We start from the raw sequence: 20,924 nt of genomic DNA on the forward strand, positions 1-20,924 counted from the left end.
CCCTAATTTAATCGAATTCGAAGGAGGGACAAGGTGACAAAAATACTAGGATGGGAATTGCCAACCCGCCTTATTGTCATCTCTAATGAAAATTTATTTGACCAACTTAATAAATAATTAAATAACTACCAAACATGTGCTTAGAATGAAGCTTGTTGGGTCTAACTTTATAAACTAAACTTTATCTTCCTCCTTGAAAAAAAATACCATAAATTTCTCTCCTTTTATTCTATTCTATTATTATTATTTTATCTATTTATGAATGTTTTCAAAGTGTCAATTTTTATTTTTATCTATAAAAACTAGAAAAAAGTGCAGTTTTTAAAGTGGTGTTTCACAAAAGCAACAATCCTTAGGATAAGGGTTCAAGCAATATTTAGAATGTTTATTCAATTAAGATTTTTGAAAATTTTGATTGACTTTTTTTACTTGATGACTTCTATGGATTTCTTTTATAAATTTGTATGAAATTAGTGGAAGTTTTTCATAAATTTCTTTTATTTAAAACTTTTGTAGAAGTCAAAAGATTTTTTAAAACTTTAATCTAAAATAGAATTCACGTAAATCTAATACAGTAGGATGAAATTCTCACATGTGAAGCAGTGGTTCCTACAATTTCCCTTCTCATTTCCCTTCCTCTCCCATATAATAAAAAATTATTTTTAAGAAAATAAATGTCTAATATCTTAATTAAATAAATAATAAACATAAAAAAATAAATGTAACATTAAGCAATATTAATATAATATATCTTTTAAAATAAGTAAAAAATCAAATTAGTTTATATAAAATTTTATAATTTAATTAAAAATCGATATTTTTCACAAAAAAAATGAATGAAAAAAGAAAAAAGAATTATAAGAATTCAATTTAATTTTTTTGTAGAAAAGATAGATAAACAACAAGAGAGAGAAAATGAAAAATATAAACAAATAAAATCAATTAAAAAATGAATTTTAAAAATAATTATAATTTCATAGAAGGGAAAATGAAAGCGAAATATTTTTAAAAAAAATACATATTAATTTCATTTTTATTTTTATTATTATTATTTTTTGGTAAAAGTCTCCCAAAATCTTATGACTAATGAGTGACAAATCTTGAGATTTTATTTTAGTACTTTTTACATAAAAGTTAGTATTTTAAAGACTTTCTTAAAATTTGAATACCCCTGGTTCTATAAAAACTTAAAAAAAAAATTCTAATTTCAATACCCCTAGTCTTAAAAAGACTTCTAAAAAGTTCAAAAAGTTTTAAAATTTGAATGCTCATAGTCTTATGAAGACTTCTAAAAGTTTTAATTGAGTAAACCATGACTTTTAGAGACTTTTAAAAAGTATATAAAAGTCTATAATTTTGTAGAAGGGAAAATGAAAGAGAAATGTTTTTAAAAAAAGTACATATTAATTTCATTTCATTTTATTTTACTTATTTATTTTTATTTTTTTTGTAAAAATCTCCCAAAATCTTATGATTAATGAGAGACAAATCTTGAGATTTTATTTTAGCACTTTCTACATAAAAAGTTAGTATCTTAAATACTTATAAAATTTGAATACCCCTAGTCTTATAAAGATTTCTAAAAAGTTCTAAAAGTCTTTAAAATTTGAATACTCATAGTTAATCTTATAAAGACTTCTAAAATTTTAATTGAGTAAACCACGACTTTTAGAGACTTTTAAAAAGCCTATAAAAGTTTGATTAAATATGCTAAAACTTTTAAAGAATCTACATTGAGTATCTCTAAACTTTTAAAATCTCAAAAAATAATTAAAAATCTCAATTAAATACATCCCCTTAGACACAAAAACGTGTATCAAGTGAAGTTTGTTGAATATATGATTGAAACATCTCAATATATTAACTTACATGACACAAAGGTAAATTGGAAGACACCAAGAAAGCGTCTACTTATCTTGGCTAAGAAAGAAATCATAAATTCCATGGTCGATAAGCAAATAGACCATAGGTTAAAAAACTTATAAAAAATCCGAACTGACTGATTCTAATAATATCAAGATAGAGTGATGAGCCAAATACAAGACATTATGTACAACAATTCCATACTACTACACTCATCAAAGGCTCTATTATATTTCTTAATAAAGTGTACTTTAACTTCCATAGGATTAAAGGTTTGTATAATGAAAATTCGTTCATATGATAATCTGTTCAATTCAACACAAAAGAAATGCTGAAGCAACCAATAATCAGTATCAGAAACACCAGAATTACAAATCATTTTGCTCTTCTATTCAATCCCAATGCTCTCTGGTTCCTCAAGTGAACAAAATTGGATGTCATACACAAAACTAAGAGGACAAAATGTAAAAAAATTACTCTTGCTTCTCAAGTCTGATCAAATCTTTTTGAGACGAAATCACTTGGCGATCAATCGTTGTACTATACGACTCTATTTCAACATCTTCATTACATATCAATATAGGCATCTCTGATGCCCCCGGGGCATAACCTAGTGATGCAAAGGATAGGAGTGAGATAGTCTCAACCTTGCTGGCAGTCGTAGTGTGAGGGTTCGATTCCTGAGATATGGAATTGGTCTCTTTGTGAATACTAGTGTACGAGCAAGCTCTTGTTCCCTAACCTGTTGGGACACATACCGCGATTTACTTCCCTCACGATGCTCCAGAGACGGGGCGGTGGGGTCCTTAAGGTTGGGGTTCAACCTTTTAATATAGGCATCTCTGATGTAGTGTTTCTTCATCTCTTATCTGGTCAACTGAATTGAATCCTAGAATAAATGGACCCCTTTGGCAATGTATCTCATGCCTTTCAAAGAAAAATTTACCGGTTATGAATTGATCTAGAAGAAGGGCTAGCCAAACTGAGGTATCAGCCTCATCTTCAGGACTAATATGCCCTGCCCAACTGGTCATGACTGTCTTCACCTAGCCTAGACAGTAGTTGTTGATATATATCTTCTGGCCCTTGGGATGTTTTGAAAGTATCCTTCCCATCAGCCTTGTGTAAGTGTTAATGGCTAATTTTGATAAAGAGCAATCCGTAAAAACTTGAGGCCATCCACCTTTTGTCCAACTGCCATCTTTTACTTGTTCTAAAAATTTATTCAAAGTCTGGTCAATCAATTCCTCAGATAGTGCTTCGTTGTCTTCCAATTGTTTTCTCAATTCATCATTTCCAATTTTCTTAAAAAAAAAAAAAAAAAAAAAAAATCCTTTCAAGTTCTCTTTTTCACATATTATTTGTATGTAAACCATTATATAATTTTATTTTTTTTAATGTACAGGTGGCATTATTCTTGCACCACAATTGATTTTGATTAAAGAAAACACATGCACTTTCAAATATAATAGAGACTTCCATGCACAGATTAGTGAATATCAAATAAATTCATGATTAATTATTGCATTTAAATAATCTAATGTATTTTACACCAATTGCAGCCAAGATTGAATTGCCATATAGAGACTATGTTCTAATGGGAAGGTTTGGTTCCATTCCAATTCGGTGGTCCATTCTGCTCCACCTACTATAAATCAGTAGTCTCTCATTTTAATCAATTTCTAGTATAGGCAACGAATGGGTAATTAAAGACAGAAATGCCCTTAAACGCTTCTTCATAAGAAAGTTGACATACTTTCATGGAAATTGCTGGCATCCGTTTAATAATATTGCAATATTAACAATTTTCCTTATCACTCAGTTATGGCCGAGACATTATAAAATAAAAAATAAAAAAACAATTTCGGGGATGCCAAGTCAGAAACGAATTGAACAAACACCTAACCACATGCACTTATTCAGTGTCTTCATAACTGATATACTGATATATTATGCCATATAATCAAAATCAACATCCGCAAAGGTAAAAAAAGAAAACAATACAAATAGGAAGTGAAAAAATCATGACTGAAAAAAATATTGAAGAAAAAGAACTGTAGATCACACTTACATTCCGCCTGTCATTCAATTTTCCCAGTCGCGAACTGAAGTTAACAATACGAGCACCTGAAAGGGACGGTCTCATTAAAGGAATCATGGCTTTGATCATATTTTTCGTGCCATAGCAGTTAGTATTAATAGCCTTTTCAGCAAATTCCACACTATTTTCGGGTCCAGCATTGAAATTAACTCCTGCATTGTTCCTAGAAGTGTATATTCAGTGAGAACTGCTCAATCTCACATACAAAATCATCAAACGTGATAACTTTTCAGTTATATACAATAAAAGTCCAGACCGACTAATCGAATTGAACCGAACCGATTTGATTTAGTTCAATTCGATTTAAGAGTTAGAGTGGGTTGGTTTGGATTGAAATTCACCCAAACCGACTAATTTGGTTTTGGTTTCGAGTTGGAGTCAAAATCAACTCAAACCAAACCGCGCCCAAATCTAAGGGCAACTGTTGCAGTGAGCGACTACAAATAACATTATTCATAATATATTTAATATTATTATTTAGCACCCGATTTATGAAATATTTTTATGAGTTTGTTAAATGTAAAATTGTATAATTAAAGTATTATATTAACATATTTTCCCCTTTTTCCATGACAAGTGGAGGATCGCCCGGTTTGCTTGACGAATTAGGTATAGGAAAAAATCGTTTGTACAAAATATGTTTGGACAGAACTGATACAGATACTCACATGAAAGGTGGGATCCATGTAAATTAAATATTGCCAAAAAAATCGGGCCTCACATGTTTGTGTGTATTCTGGAGGGCTTCTGCACCTCAATCACCATTCTTAGGTATATTGATAATGTTCATTTAATTGTTTAAATTAAATAATATTTACAGAAAATAATTTATTTTAAACATTATTTGGCATAAATTAACAAAAGTTAAGTTGAATATTTTCTTTGTTTTGTCTTTATAACATTACCCACTATATATATACGGAAATGATCTCCTAATCACCGATGACATGACACACCTTTTTTAAGTTAATATTTAATTTTATATTTATTAATTTATTTAACCATTGAAATTCAAATTAAATTTATAAAGACATTTTTTAATATTATCACAGTAAAAACATCCATTATTAATCATCAATTATAATTTTTAATTTGTTACCTCTAATTTTTCGCTTGCTAATATCCTTAGTTGTATTTTAATTATTTATTTGGTGATAGAATTTCGATCTACAAATTAAATTTTCCAAGAAGAATTTTAACAATTACCGAGAGAACAATATGATTCGGTGATTCCACCACTCAAATTATTGGGATTTGGGAATGTAAATTTTAAATTTTGGAGGACTTACCTACCTCTAGGATTTAGGAAATTGCTCATCTATCAAAAGGTTGAGCCGACTCTGTGCTCTTCTTCTCGAAAAGGGAGGATTAAGAAAATCGTATTGATTATATATAGATTTGTCCAAACTTCAAAATGCCTTATTTAAATGCTAAAGTGCTATTTAGGAGAAAAGTTTCAACGTAATATTTTATATGCACACGTGATAGAATCATTTACTTAAATCACGACATCTCAGACTTTAAAAAATTAAAATTGCGATATCTTAGCGTTCGAGGTGCTAAGAAAGAAATAAAGTGGGTATACGACATCAAGTTGACACGATTTGAGAGACTCAAGATCTCATGCATCGTAATTTGAATGGATGTTCCTATCATGTGTGGATATATGAATATCTTACAGAAACTTCTATCATAATTTAACTCAAACTTGTTAACGTCACTTCAATCCTCAACTTATCTTGTTATGTAAACACCAAATTCGTTTTTCATTGATTGCTTAGTAACAAAATTTGAAATCAATTCCTTTTCTCCTCTAATACTACTGTTTCGCGCGGATAGTCGCTCACAATTAAAAAGGGATCAGACGATTGTGTAAGGAACAAACCTCTTGAAACAAAGTCTCAAAAATGGGTGTTTTATTGGCGATGATTTACAATTGGAACTAAACAGAATGTCTCCAAGGGGCGCAAGCATACGAATACTGAAAGAAATGTTTAAGTTTAAACTAAGAAATTGAAATTACATATTCTCTGTTTGAGAGTGTTTGATTCGGGGTCCTTTCTCTCTATGTCTTCTCTTCCTTTTATATTCCATTGATGATTTTTTCGTGACAAATCGTTTGATTGCTTTATAACTACTCACTTTCTTTATGTGGCTAACTTATCGTGGAATTGCCGTCTCTAACTGCTGTCACTACTCTTTGTCGTTCAACCGCCTTCAACTGGGTTCCTTGAATCGTGAAATGTGATAAGGTTACTCAATAACAGCTTCAATAACTGCATTTCTGAATAACCATAACATTTTATGTTTGCTAAGATCTTGGGCGATTCGATGGTATGGGTGAGAACAGGGTCATCACTCTGAGCGATTGTAAAGCACTCCATTCGCTCAGATCTTGGGCGTCTTGCAAGCTTGGGCGATGATGTTACTGTGTTCGTGGGCTTCCACTACATTCATTAATAACCCTGTCTGGGCCTTTATCCTGAATTATCCAATTGGGCTTCATTCTTTGTACTATTTGATTTGAAAATTCCTCAATTGGGCTTCATTCTTTGAGCTATTCGATTTGAGCTGCACTTTTAGTGTGTCAACAATTACCCCCCAATATAGCAGAATTAATACTAATTATTAATCTTTGCCATATTTATTTTGTGTTTTCTAGTAACATTTGAAATTCCTAAGAATTTCAATCATTATTTCTTTCCATAACCTGAAAAGGTGCAACGTTACAAACTCTTATAAACCCCAAAGACACGCCATTTTATCGCACCACTAAATCACGCCTCATTATTTCGCGCTTCTTTCTCGCAATATTACTGTTCATCTTCTTGCTTCTCTGCTATGTTTCTCAAGCAAACTTTAATAAAACTGTATTTCGTTTCCAATGGCGGCTCCACAAACCCAATCTGATGACTCTTTTAGCTTCGAAGATTTCCAGAAAATCCTTACTCGACTATATGTAAATTCGAACTTCCTTGTACCAGCCAATGCCAAACTCAATGAGTTCTATCTAGGTCCATCATTCAATAACGCCGAAGCCATCGAACAAGTATCATTGGGCCAACTGTTCCCTTGCACTTAAGGCCCTCCGTTCCTGAATTCTTTGCCGCTGAGGCCGATTCGCGAAAAAGGTATTCGCACTTGGCTTAAATCTGATATTATTTTCCGTAGATGGCATGCTCGCCTTGTGGGCCATTGTCCTACCAAGGCAATTTTTGATCATGCTAGGATTTCTAATTTATTAGAAATCGCTCTTCAACCCCCAATTTTTGACCCAATGCTTTTTCCTATTACTTTAAATTTTTGGTCTTCTGAATATAATACCTTTGTTTTCCCTCTTAGTCCCATGTGTATTACTTTAAGGGATGTTGGGGCCCTAGTAAATCTTCCACCTTTGGGCGATACCATTTTCCCTGGTATTTTGATTTCCGGTGTCGTCCCGAAATTTGATAAGAAACTCATTGAGTCCTACTCAAGCCTGCAAGGCTTTTATAATCACTCAAACGCTGAACCCTCCCATGCTGAGCGTGTGACCTTTCTTCAGATTTGGCTATGTAAATATATTCTCTGCGTGCCAAGTATAAAGCCTTCCATGAGTTACTTACCCATAGCGCATGAATTGGCGTGGTAGGCCTTTGAATTTGTGTTCCTTCTTTTTTGCTGCCCTTTATAGAGGCATAGCTTCTCTTCAATTTCAATTGAAGAATGGTGCATTTTCCACTAGCAGTGGGCTTCTTTGGTTCACTCAACTGTGGTTGAGAGCATATTTCCCATCACTTGGTGCTCCATCCATTTCTTTTCGTTCTGCTAGCTGCTATGGGCTAGCCATTGACCCATTGAGCCCTGTAAATATGTCCAGTAGGGACATTTTTTCATTCTTTTATACCTTAAATTCAGTTCCTTCCTTCTTTCCTTTTCCCGCTCATTTGACTCCAGATTATGTGCAACCTCCATCCACCCTGGACAGTGCGAGCGTCTCTCTGCTCGTTTGGGTTCAATTTTTGACTGGGAGGGAGTTGTTCCATGATATTTTAACTGGAACCAATGCCAAAGCCGGGGTTGAAATATATGCTCCCCAATTTTTTGCTCGTCAACTTGGTTTTGGCCAAACTTGGCCTGATCCTCCTTGCTATTCAAAAAATTTGATAGACCACTTTCACACCATTAATAAGGCAGAGGCACAAGCTATAGATGCTCGCAACATTCTTTTGACGAGTACATTTTTATTAGCCCCCTTCAATTCTAACCGTGCCATCCATCCCCTTTTTGAACAACTCTGGCCATCAATGAAGCGCAGATTGTTTGCAACTGATGCCAATCGTGCTTTTCATTCACTGGATCAGCCAAACACTTCTTCCACTTCTTCTATTTTGGTTACCCCTGTGTCCATTAGGAATTCTTCCTCCCCTGCTCGTGCTAAACAATTTATTCGTCCATCTACTTTTCTACCTGCCAAGGCTACTGCAGCTACGAGTGCCTTAAGCCACAAACGGCCAGTTTCAGTATCTCCCATTTTGGAGGATGATGATGATGACGCTCCTCTCATCGTTAGGAGAAAGGTAATTGAATTCTGTTTATTCACAAACATACATTTCTATGTGCTAATGGTTTACTTGAAACCTTTCTATGTGCTAATGATTTACCTGAATTTCTCAGAAAAGTTCAGTCTCTCCTTTGAAGGCTTTGGTGTTGACAACTCCTGCTCCATCACCCTCTACTAAAGCTACTTCGTCCAAATTAGCTGATGAAGGGACTATGCTTAAAGAGAAACCTTCGGTCCCAGAACCTTCATCACAACCAATGGAAGAGCCACCTTCTTCCCAGGGCGCCGACCCCCTAAACATCGAACTAGAAGGTAATATATTTTTTGATGTTTTACCTTTGCTTGTGCTATTGGTTTCTGATTTGTTGCTTCTTGAATTCTGCAGAAGCTTCCATGGGTCTGCCCGTTGTGGTAGAGTCTTCTCGCCGAGATAAGGGGAAGTCTCCACAGGAGGTGGAGCCAACTGGTGATATGCCACTTCCCAAGATTGCTGATGAGGTAACATTTCGCTTCACTTTCATTTTTGCTTCATTTATTGTAGTGAAAGCCCTCAATGTTGGCATTTTTCTTTGCAGGTGCTGATGACATTGTGTGTTTCATCCAGGACTTGTTCACTTCCTAGGAAAAAGTCAAGACGTCTCGCCCTACTTCAATCGGTCGTCCTTCTGCTTCTTCAGAGGAAGATATCAAGTTCCTCAAATAGTCGATATTTGAGTATGTGTCTTTTATGGTCATGGACATCGGTCAGGCTAGTGCTGCTAAACATAAAGATAAGCATGAGCTATTGAGTGCGAAGTTGGCGCAAGCACTGAAACTTCCGTCGCTCAATATTTCTACTGATTTTAAAGCGGCGTTGAAGGTTGTCCACTCTGACATCCTCTTCTTGCTGACCAAAAATGTTGAACTGAAGGCTAGGAGTACTTAATATCTTAGCGCTGCATCTAAAAGAGAGTCTTTGCTTCTAGAGATTAACAAAGCCGATGACGAATTGAAAGAAATCTCTTTCAAAGTTATGATTAAAGACTCCTTGATGACCAGTTTGGCTGCAGATATGAAGGAGCTTCAAGCAAGGATGGACGACTGTAAGGTAAAAATGGCTACTAAAAAGCGTAATACTTCTCAAGGAATTGAGCGAACCAAGTCTTTGGTCGAGCAGTACAAAAAGCTGAAGGTTGATGACGATTTTGTAGCTGAATTAAATGTCGCTTCTTCTCAGCAGAGCGAGGATGGGGAAGATTTAGGGAAAGAATTCGATCGGCCTGAGGTGAATTGTAATTAAGACATCTAATGCCTTAAATTTTTCTTTTGTAACTTCGTACTAACTGCCATTGCTAAATTTGAATGTAACAGCAGCCATTGTTATTAATGAACGACTATTTTGACTACTTGCGTGCTAATTGACGTTGTCCTTAATCGTCAACCCCAAGCATTTAACTGTTTTATGCTAAGATTCATGTACATTCTCTCTTGGTATTTCTAATTCTTTTTTCAAGACTTTGGGCCACTTGACTCCAATTACTAGGCACGAATGTGGCCATTCATATTCTGTCTCTTCACCTTCATGCCCCTGTAAACGCACGTATATTTCGCACTTTTCATTTTCATTTCTATTCTTTTCTTCAAAAACTAATTTGCTGCCATCGTTTGGCATTTCAATAATCGATTCAAAATTTTCGTCTTCCATAGAAATGAATTATTTGATTCACCCATTTTGCTATCTGTTTTGATGTCACCTTTGGTATGGGAGATATAGGAAATATTCTTTGGCCAGTGAAGTTCTTCCCATCGTCTCTATATTCTTTACAAAGAGTTCAATCATGGAAGGCAATTTTTGAGGGTGCCTGTCAAGCCACCTTGCTTGCTAAGAGTACTTCTCAGTCTCCTTACCCGTTATTACAGCAATGCGATTAGGCAGGCGATGTGATGGTGTTTTGCTTGCTGAGAGTGCTTCTCGGCCTCTCTGTCTGCCTTTGCAGCAGTGCGATCAGGATGGCAATCAAGACCAGTTCACCCTCTTACTTGGCGATTGACCGAGAGATTAGTTTACTCTCAATTGTAGCTTATAGAGCATTTAGTATTTTGTATCTCGCAATTTGCAATAAATGTTTGATAATAAAGGAATTTATTTGAACATATTTCATTCTGGCCCTTTTTATATACGATCGTTCAACGTGATTTGATTACGCTTTTATTTGTTCACTTTCCCATAAGGAAGGAACATATTTTTTTAAATATTTGCCATTAATGAACCTCATGTGTTTGGTGCCATCTAAATCTTCCAAATGATAGGCTCCATTAGGCAACACACTATTTACTTTATACGGTCCTTCCCAATTGGGTGACCACTTGCCATATTTTGGATTCTTGCTATCCAAATGGAGTATTGTTTTCCAAACCAATTCGACCAGGCTAAATGACTTGGCTATAACTTTTTTATTATAAAACTTAGCCATCTTTTGCTTTTGAACTTGCAATCTATCTAGGACGTCCAACTTTAATTCGTCCAACTCTAATAAATTTTGAACTAGTGATTCGGTATACTCATCATCACTTAACTTATGTTGCAAGCACACTCTGATCGATTGCACGTTGATTTTCATAGGCAAAACGGCCTCCTGTCCATAAGTACATTGGAAATGACTAATTTTGGTATTTGACCGAGGCGACGTCCTATAAGCTCATAAGGCCTTGTTTAGATATTCGTGCCAATTTCTGGCATTTTTATATATCATTTTTCTTATGATATTTTTTAGAACCTTATTAGAAGATTCTGCTTGTCCGTTGGATTGAGCGTAATACGGTGTAGAGTTCACTACTTTAACTCCAAACTCGCTCTAGAATTTATTCACTTGATCTCCATTTAAAGAAGTTTCGTGATCTACCATCAAAGTTTGTGGAATTTCAAATCTATAAATAATATAATCACGGATAAATTTCATGACACTCTTTTGGGTGATTTCTTTTAAAGGTATCGCTTCTACCCACTTAGTGAAAAAATCAGTTGCAACTATAACAAAGGTATGTTGCTTGGACGACGGGGGATAAATCTTCCCTATTAGATCTATCGCCCAACCCTTGAACGGTCAATGTTTGATAATAGGTGTCATCTCTCTTACTGACACCCTTTGTATTGGACCATGCTTTTGGCATTCTAGACAAATCTTTGCATATTGGACACATGATTCTCCCATCTTGGGCCAAAAATATCCATTCCTAATAATTAACCATCTCATCCTTTGGCCAGTTTGATGAGCTCCACATATCCCTTCGTGCACCTCAGCCATGATTGTCCTGACTTCTTGCAAACTTACACATTTTAGCAATATACCATCAAAGCGTTTCTTAAACAACTCTTCATCTATCAATGTATAATTTAGCAAACGCAACTTCATTTTTCTACTATCTCCTTTATTAGGTTCTTTAAGGAACCTTTTAATCTCTACCCTCCAATCTATTGCATTTCCATCTTGTATGCAATGAATTTCAATTCTTCTCGCCCTTCTTTGGACTACGGGCAATATTACTCCATATTCATAAATAGATTTTCAATTAAAAACCTTTGAATACCCTGAGGCCATCTGGGCCAACTCATTTGCTACGTTATTAAATATCCTATTAACATATTGAAGCTCTACTTGGTCGAATTCTTCCAACAACTCTTGGACGATTTCATATTGACTTATAATGGAATCATTTTGGTACTTAAAATCACCAATCAATTGGTGAATTACCAATTGAGAGTCGCCTCTAATGATCACATTTTTTACTTCCATATCTATCATTAATTCTAGGCCCACGATTAAGGCTTCATATTCAACTTGATTGTTGGTGCACATCCTATCCAAAGTGAATGCGAACTTGTAACAAATCCCTAAAAGATTTATCAATGCTACTCCTACTCCTACACCTTTAGAGGTTTTTGACCCGTCGAAATACAAAACCCAAGGTTTTAATTCGAATGAATTTATTTCTAATTCAATTTCTTCAGGCATGTCAAGGCATGGATGATCGACCAGAAAGTTAGCCAAAGCCTGATTTTTTATTACCTTTTGGGGTATGTATTGTATTTCGAATTCTGATAATGCTAACGTCCAAAGGCATACCCTTTGGTGTAAAACAGGGCGAGAGAACATATATTTAACCAAATTTACTCTAGAAATCAAATAAACGGTTACGGGCCGTAAATAAGCCCTTAATTTCGTACGCGTGAAATACAGTGCAAGACATAATTTTTCAATGGCAGAGTAATTATATTCACATTTTGTTAACCGTCTACTCAAATAGTAAATCGCCATTTTTTCACCAAATTGGTCTTCTTGCGCGACCATTCCAGCTATTGATTCTTGTTCAGCTAATACATACACTTTTATTGGCCGTCATTGGATTGGTGAAACCAACACTGGTGGACTTGATAAATATGTCTTCAAGCTTTCAAAAGCCTTTTGATGCTCTTCTTTCCAAACGAATTCGTCCTGATTTTTCAACTTTAAAAGTGACGAAAAAGCTTTAGTTCGCCCTGCACAGTTAGAAATAAAGCGTCTTAAAAAGTTTACTTGGCCTAGAAACCTTTGCAATTCTTTTTTATTGCTAGATGATTTGGCCTCTAAAATGGCATTCGCTTTATTTTTATCAAGTTCAATCCCCCTTTTGTTTGCTAAGAAATCAAGGAAGTTTCATACATTAACACCAAATGCACTTCAAGGGATTCAATTTTAGTTTATATTGCTTCATTCGCTCAAATGAACATCTCAATTTTTCAAAATGATCCTTTTCTTTAATGGATTTGACCACTATATCATCTACATACACTTCAACAAACTTGCCTATCATATCATGAAAAATCAAGTTCATCGCCCTTTGAGAAGTTGATCTTGCATTTTTCAGGCCGAAAGGCATAACTACCCATTCAAAACATCCTAAAGACCCAGGGTATCTAAAGGCAGTTTTGTGCATATCTTCCTCAGCTATATGAATTTGATTGTATCCTAAATACCCATCCATGAAGGAATACATTATGTGTCCAGCAGTCGAGTCTACTAAAGAATCTACCGTGGGTATTGAATATTCATTTTTGGGTGTGGTTATGTTTAAATTTCTAAAGTCTATGCACACCCTTAATTTACCATTCTTTTTTAGTACTGACACGATATTGGACAACCATTTGATATATCTGACTGTTCTAATAAAGCCTGCTTTTAATAATCGCTTTATTTCTTTCTTAATCTCAGGAAGTACATTATGAGCAAAACGCCTAGGAGGTTGTTTATGAGGTTTAAAATTTGGCTTGGTTGGTAATCTATGTTCCACCAAACCTCTATCTAAACCAGGCATATGTTCATATTCCCAAGCAAAACAATCCTTATATTCCTTTAATAAAGCGATTAATTTATCACTAACCTCTTGATCGAGCATCTGGTTGACGAATATTGGGCGATCTTCTCATTCATTGCCAATATTCACTTTAATCAGAGGGTACTGTGCTTGAGCGTATTCAGGCTTGGTGATCCTTATTACTTCATCGTCAAATTCCCTTATAGGCACTTCTTCTTCTAAACAATCTACCTTGTTGACTTCTCGGCCAATATTTTGTTCCAACTCGAACACTGCCAATTTGTCTCTCAATGCTTCCAAGGCTACTTCTTCTTTCGTCTTGTCCTTACATTTTTTATTGAAAGTCATTAATTTGGCTTTGAAAGCCTGAACATCGGTCATTTACCTTTGTTGCTTACAACTCATTTAAAACTTCTTGATTACTCTTTTGTCAATTACTGGCTCTTCGAGGGCCACTATGTTTGGCCTCATTTGACTGAACATTTCAGTGAGTACATCTACCGAAAACGGCTCTTCACTCTGTGCAACAATTTGAGTTTCTTCTCCATTTTGGACTACTCTGACAGGTCCATAATTTTCTTCGTACACGAACCTTTCCACTGAGTTTGCTTCCGCGACAAAAGGCCTATGATCGGCCTGCACCACTTCTGCTTCACCCTTATCATTCCAAAAAACCAGGCATTGATGGAGCGATGAGGGTATACAGCGACTTCCGTGTATCCAATCTCTTCCTAATAACACATTGTAACTAGTAGGACCATCTATTACAAAGAAGACTGTGGTCCTAGTAGTTGTCCATATAGTTATGTCTAATGGCATAACCCCTTTAGCCGAAATTGCTCCTCCATTGAAACTTGTAAGGATGACTTCCGTTGGAATCATATCACTTTCTGTCTTTGCAAATTTCCTCATCATTCTAGATAGAATGATATTTATAGCTGCTCCATTATCAACAAATACTTTTGCCACATGTATGTCGTTAACTAAAGTTTTAACGTACAATGGCCTCGAGTGTTTAGTTAACTTCATGACTGGTCCCTTAAAAATAACCTTTTCGACAGCATCTATTTCCACTTCTTGTTTGTCCTCTGTCGAGTTATCCTTTTGTGATAAGTCAACGCGCAGTATGTCGCACTGAGCTTCTGTTTCCTGAATTTCCTTTTTATTGTTTTCTAATACTTCTTCTTCGATTACCCAACCTGTGGGAGGAGGCATTATTGTTGGAGGTGATCCATACTTTTCAGAGTGAGGAACTCTCTTTTTCCTTTTGGGCGTCCCGTATAGTACGTAATAATCGAAAGAACGCCCAGACGGTTCCCCCAACAAGTCCACTTCACGAACCCCCTCTCGATGTAGTTGCTTCAACAGAGTATTGTGCGATACCCCTCTCTTTCTTCTTTCTGCTTCCAGATCATTCCTCTTCGATGTCCGTCATACCATCATCCCCTTCATCATCGTAGGCCCCTCTAAAAGTTTGACCTTCTTCACATTCCAGCACACACCTTCTACTTCGTTATCCTCCCTTTCTTCTTCTTCTTTCTCTTTGTTCTTGAACTCATTGGCTAGTAAGTAATTATTAGCCATGACAGGAGGTAACGTACCGAACTGAATAGTAAGGAGCTGCTCTGGATCTTCTCCATCTCTTCTGTCTCGCTCAAACTTCGATCTCCCAGAAAAAGTTTCTGGCAATTCTTCCATTGATTCACCTGTACCAGTCTCTTCACTGTCTTTGAGAATATTTTGATTAGCTACCTCGAGTAGTTTAGGCACTTTAGGACGTGGCATTCCCTGTTGTTGCCTCATCATTCGTCCATAGTTTCGTTGAAAATGCCTTTATTGGGTTCTAGTCATCTCGTTGAAGGGTATCGCCCTTCCTGCGTTATACTGGAACGAATGTCATACATTTGGTTGACGAGGTTGTGGCCTGAATGTTCTCCCATTATTTACTGGCCTGAACTGCCTCTCAAAAGGCGGTCCCCTATAGAGTGATGTACCTCGCCCTCTACTAGGCTAAGCGTTTGGGAAAAAACTAGGGTGATGGTGATGCTGCCATATCCCTGGTTTCTCTGTATTTGCACTCACTCCTCTTTGCATCTTGCACACGGGACGTTTTCATCATTTTTGGGCTCATTCCCTTTGATACGTTCAAAGACACAGGGATGTGGCCCAAGGTCCTCTTCCCCGTCATCTATAACCAACTTGAATTTTGGCAACTTATTTTTGAAATCAGTCATCACCATGTTCACCCCAAATGGCTGTGGAAAAGGGTTTTCATCCACTGCCATTTTCTTCTTGTCCTCGAACGTAATTCGTCCTGATTCAATGGCATCCTGTAACGCATGGCTAAAAACCAAACAGTTTTTAATCAAATGTGACCATGCATTATGCCACTTACAATATTTTTTACCCTTAACTTGTTCAGGGCTTGACAATTTATATTTATCACTCAACTTTATCTATTTATCCTTATATAGTTTATCAAATATAAGGTCAGCTTTGGTTACATCGAAAGAGAACGTTCTAGCCTTTTTGTTTTCATCTTTTATATGCTCATCCTTGCCCGACGGTCTAGGCTTAGCCATTATAGGACAAGTATACGTATCTCCTTTAATTAATTCAGTCAAACACATTTCGGCTTGATCGTAATATTCGTCATTAATGGTATGAACATCAAAATTTGGGTCTCTATAGTAAGTGCCCTTGTTAGAATTTTTCATTTGCTCTTCTTCTCTTATTAGTCGTTCATACCTAATCACGTTTGCGCTCAATTGAAAAAGATCAGAAAAAATTTCTCCAATTGTTGCCATGTTTGAACAGAGTTCACTGGCAAATTGATGAATCAGGAGAAAGTTACTCCTGTTAATGAACTAGGGAACAGCCTCATTCTATGGTAGTCTGTTACTTCACTACTTTGCAGTGTGAATCGCCCTATGTGTTCTAGAGTAGACACCTCTCCTAAACCGGTAAATAGTGAGAATTCTGACACTTTATACCCTCTAGGCCATGGATATGCTTGGTCTATCCAATCAGGATATGGCTTTGTATAAGTCGGCCTAATGACAGGATGTACTCCAAAGGCCATCTGATCCTGTACTATTTCCATAATTTAATTCCTCAACATGACGTTGGGGGTCATATGGAATTCTTACAGGTTGGTTGATCGGTTGATTTGCTTGAGGCCTGATATTTGGTCCTTGGTTGGCAACAAAGTTGCCTTGATTTGGGTCATTGTTACCATTAGCCTGAATATTTATTCCATCATTAATACGTGGGGCATTCTGTCCATTATTTAGGACATTGTCTCTTACATTTAGGTTACCCCCAAGTTAGCTATACCATTACCACTATTTTGATTTGGCATTACATCATCCCCTGGTTTGAAGTAGAGGGACCAAAAGGTGGTTCTATCCCTTAATTTGGACTTAGGACTGGGGGATTATGTCCCACAATTGTCCTAACTTGAAAGTGATTTGCAAGAGGCACAACTGGCTGACAAATTTGGCCTACTAACTTATTCATTATTTCATTCAAAGTATTCAGTTGTTTGGCCATATTGTCATAATATGCATTCCCATTCTGGGTAAATCTTTCCATATTATGAATATTTCATAGATTTACATATTCAACGACATCCTGTGTGAGTTCTCCAAGTAATGTATGCATGGTTCGAGGACTCAACTCTGTCATTGGTTCGTAACGACTGTGACTGCTCTGACTCTGTCCCTCTGTTCGTGGAGAGCTATGCTGCTCCTCATATTGCTCGATCACAGACTGGAATCCTCCCTGACTTGCTGCTTTCTTATTAGATTTGTGAGGCATATTGTTTCACCTTTTGTATCTTCAACACCAAACACCAATGTCCCACTGGGCGTACCAAATTATTTCGCGCAGGTAGTCGCTAACAATTAAATGGGGATCAGACGATTGTGTAAGGAACAAACCTCTTGAGACAAAGTCCCAAAAATGGGTGTTTTATTGGCGATGATTTACAATTGGAATTAAACAGAATGCCTCTAAGGGGCGCAAGCACACGAATGCTGAAAGAAATGTTTAGTTTAAACTAAGAAATTGAAATTATATATTCTCTATTTGAGAGTGTTTGATTCGGGGTCCTTTCTCTCTATGTCTTCTCTTCCTTTTATATTCCCTTGATGATTTCTTCGTGACAAACCGCTTGGAAACCGCTTGATTGCTTTATAACCATCCACTTTCTTTATGGTGGCTAACTTGTCGTGGAACTGTCGTCTCTAACTGCTCCCATTACTCTTTGTCGTTCAATCGCCTTCAACTGGGTTCCTTAAATCGTGGAATGTAATAAAATTACTCAATAACTACTTCAATAGCTGCATTTCTGGATAACCATAACATTTTATGTTTGCTAAGATCCTGGGCGATTCGAAGGTATGGGTGAGAACAGGGTCATCGCTCTGGGCGACTGTAAGGCACTCCATTCGCTTAGATCTTGGGCGTCTTGCAAACTTGGGCGATGATGTTACTGTGTTCGTGGGCTTTCACTACATTCATTAATAACTCTGTCTGGACTTTTATCCTGAATTGTCCAATTGGGCTTCATTCTTTAAGCTATTTGATTTGGAAATTCCTCAATTGGGCTTCATACCTTGGGCTAATCGATTTAGGCTACACTTTTAGTGTGTTTACATTGAAATACCTTACCTAAAACTAAAAATTGCTTAAGGGGAAAAACAACTTTATTTATTTTAATCATTTCTTCCACTACATCAATCCTAATCCATTTTCTTTTATCTGCTGACATGTTGTTTCATTGTGCAAAGACTGCGCTCTCATCCTATAAACAAGAAGATGGGGAAGTACTCAATTTCAATCTTAAATTCCCATATTCTCTGTACATTAATCTGTTTCTACTTGATCATTTGATAATAAAATCACATTTTATGATATGATGAATTTATTTTGTTCTTATTTTATTATTATTTTTTGTCCCTTTCTTTTTGACATTAGGTTCTTCCCTGTGACAACGGTCTGTCTAACCCCGAATGCTGAGCTTGAGAAGAGAGATAACAAGTTGAAAAGTCTCATTCTCGCCCCGAATTCAAATTTCTTGGCAACGGAGAATTTTTTCTGAATAAGTTAACATACAATCAATTAATATCAGAATTCATTATATTGTATCTTATTGAATCACAATGATGAGTGTGAGGCATCAATCGGATTTTCTTTTTCTTTTTTTCTGAATTTCTAACGGAACATTCCATTTTAGCCAATCTTAAACTGATGTTTTTGGTGCCAACTGCAAGATTGTGCTGCACCAACAAACTGGACGACCAGTGGAAGAGCAAAACATATCTGCAGAAATAATCTCCTAAGCAAATGGTGCGTCATGTTACCGGTGCTTAGAAGATTATTTCCGCGTGTGTGAGTGTGTGTGTATATATATATATTTTGTTTTTTTCAAAACTATATTATGGGCATGAGATTGCAAGCATAAGTTCATTATTTTTCGTGACTTATTGTTGATAATTGTTTCCTGTTTAAGATTGATTTGGTCGTATTAGCAGAAAATAATGTTGTTCCACATTGCAAGAATTAGTAGAAACTTTTCTGATGAGGATGATTTTTTTCCTTGAATTCTGATATTACTTATTCCATCTTCTACTTGACTTGATTGTGTGGTTTCTACGGAATATAAACATTTTTACCAGAGTAAAATCGCAGAAAAGGAATGCTATATACTAGTGACATGTTTGGTAAGGTCGAGTGGATACCATTAGACAATATTAGATAAAAAGCTAGAATATTTTTTTTATAGTGAGTACATACATTCCCAAATGTTTTAGGAACTCTTGAACGAGAATGGTGCATGGATTTCTTGTTTTCTCTTTCCATTTTACCCGAAGAAAACCGAGTAAGTATTAGTTCAACTCAAACCCATACATATACAAACAACAAAGCAACAAGGTAAATCAAACCATTAAAGCAAATATTAAGAAACAATTCATTCAAAAACGATTAACAACAACATTGGTGGATAAATTAAAAATAAGAACTTAATCTAAATAGCCCATTTTCCCAAGGGAAGAATAGATAAACATAACAAAACCTGGAAGAAAGGCATGACCTTCCCTTTGCCTTTATGACTTGCCCTTTATGGTAGTTTATACCTACTCAATCACAACCAAAAGAGGGTACATATATGCACAACTTTGTGTTACTGGGATAATCTGTTTTTCTCTTCATCTTCAGTGTCTTTTATTTGGACACAACTATCCAGTTATATATATAGTCTAGTTCAAGCTGAATGGTTCCCCCACCTCACCCACCCCAGGCAAGCTGAGATATGCTATCCCTAGATACATATTTTATGCCTTTACATATCACATTTTATAAAGAACAGATAGAAACCAACATAATTTTTGACACATCGACACATTCTATTTTACGATCTTTCTATTTGTTAATAAAAGGTAATATGTCGAGGTGTCCAAAATGTACTAGGGAGATAGCAAGTTCCCAAAAGGCAATGGCTCCACTTTCTCTCCCGTGAAGATAAACAAAGGAGAAAATTTCCATTAAAATAGATATAGGAACAAAAGGTAGGAGCCCAAAAGAAGAAGGATCATGCTACATGTACACAATCTTTTACAGAATCTTTTACACACTACTCACAACATAAAGTGGGGATCACAACTCGAATTATTTAATAACAGATGGGACCCGCATGTTTGTGAGGGGGTGTAAACCATTTGGTAACCCCTTGTGTGTACATACATCTTTATCCAAAGAAAAATGGGGAATAGTGTGTGTGTATATATTCCTTTTTCTTTATGGAGTACAATCACTTTGCACCATCCACTTATTTTCAAATGATTCTGAGAATATCATTAGTCCAAAGGGCATTAATTAATTTAAGTGGTAGACATTCTGTCCCTTTTTAAGTACCCAAAATGAGGAAAAGTAGCGTACACTTGCTGAATTTAATACCTATCTTTAAATAAAAGATAAAGGGGTCTTGATGGGAGGTAGTGCCATTAGTTCTAAGTAAATATTAAAGCAATAAATCTTATTGGCCCTGTCCAAACAGGGCGCCCTGGACGGACAGGGCCAGCA

At 35.9% G+C, this 20,924-nt stretch overlaps 1 pseudogene; it reads right to left on the minus strand.

Annotated features, from left to right (window-relative positions):
• Nucleotides 1-2,690: 2,690 nt before the first annotated feature.
• LOC111377688 lies at nucleotides 2,691-4,056 on the minus strand (annotated as a pseudogene).
• Between the last annotated feature and the right edge of the window lie 16,868 nt (nucleotides 4,057-20,924).

The sequence above is a fragment of the Olea europaea genome, unplaced genomic scaffold (genome assembly GCF_002742605.1).
Source record: "Olea europaea var. sylvestris unplaced genomic scaffold, O_europaea_v1 scaffold1708, whole genome shotgun sequence".
Lineage (NCBI taxonomy): Eukaryota > Viridiplantae > Streptophyta > Magnoliopsida > Lamiales > Oleaceae > Olea > Olea europaea.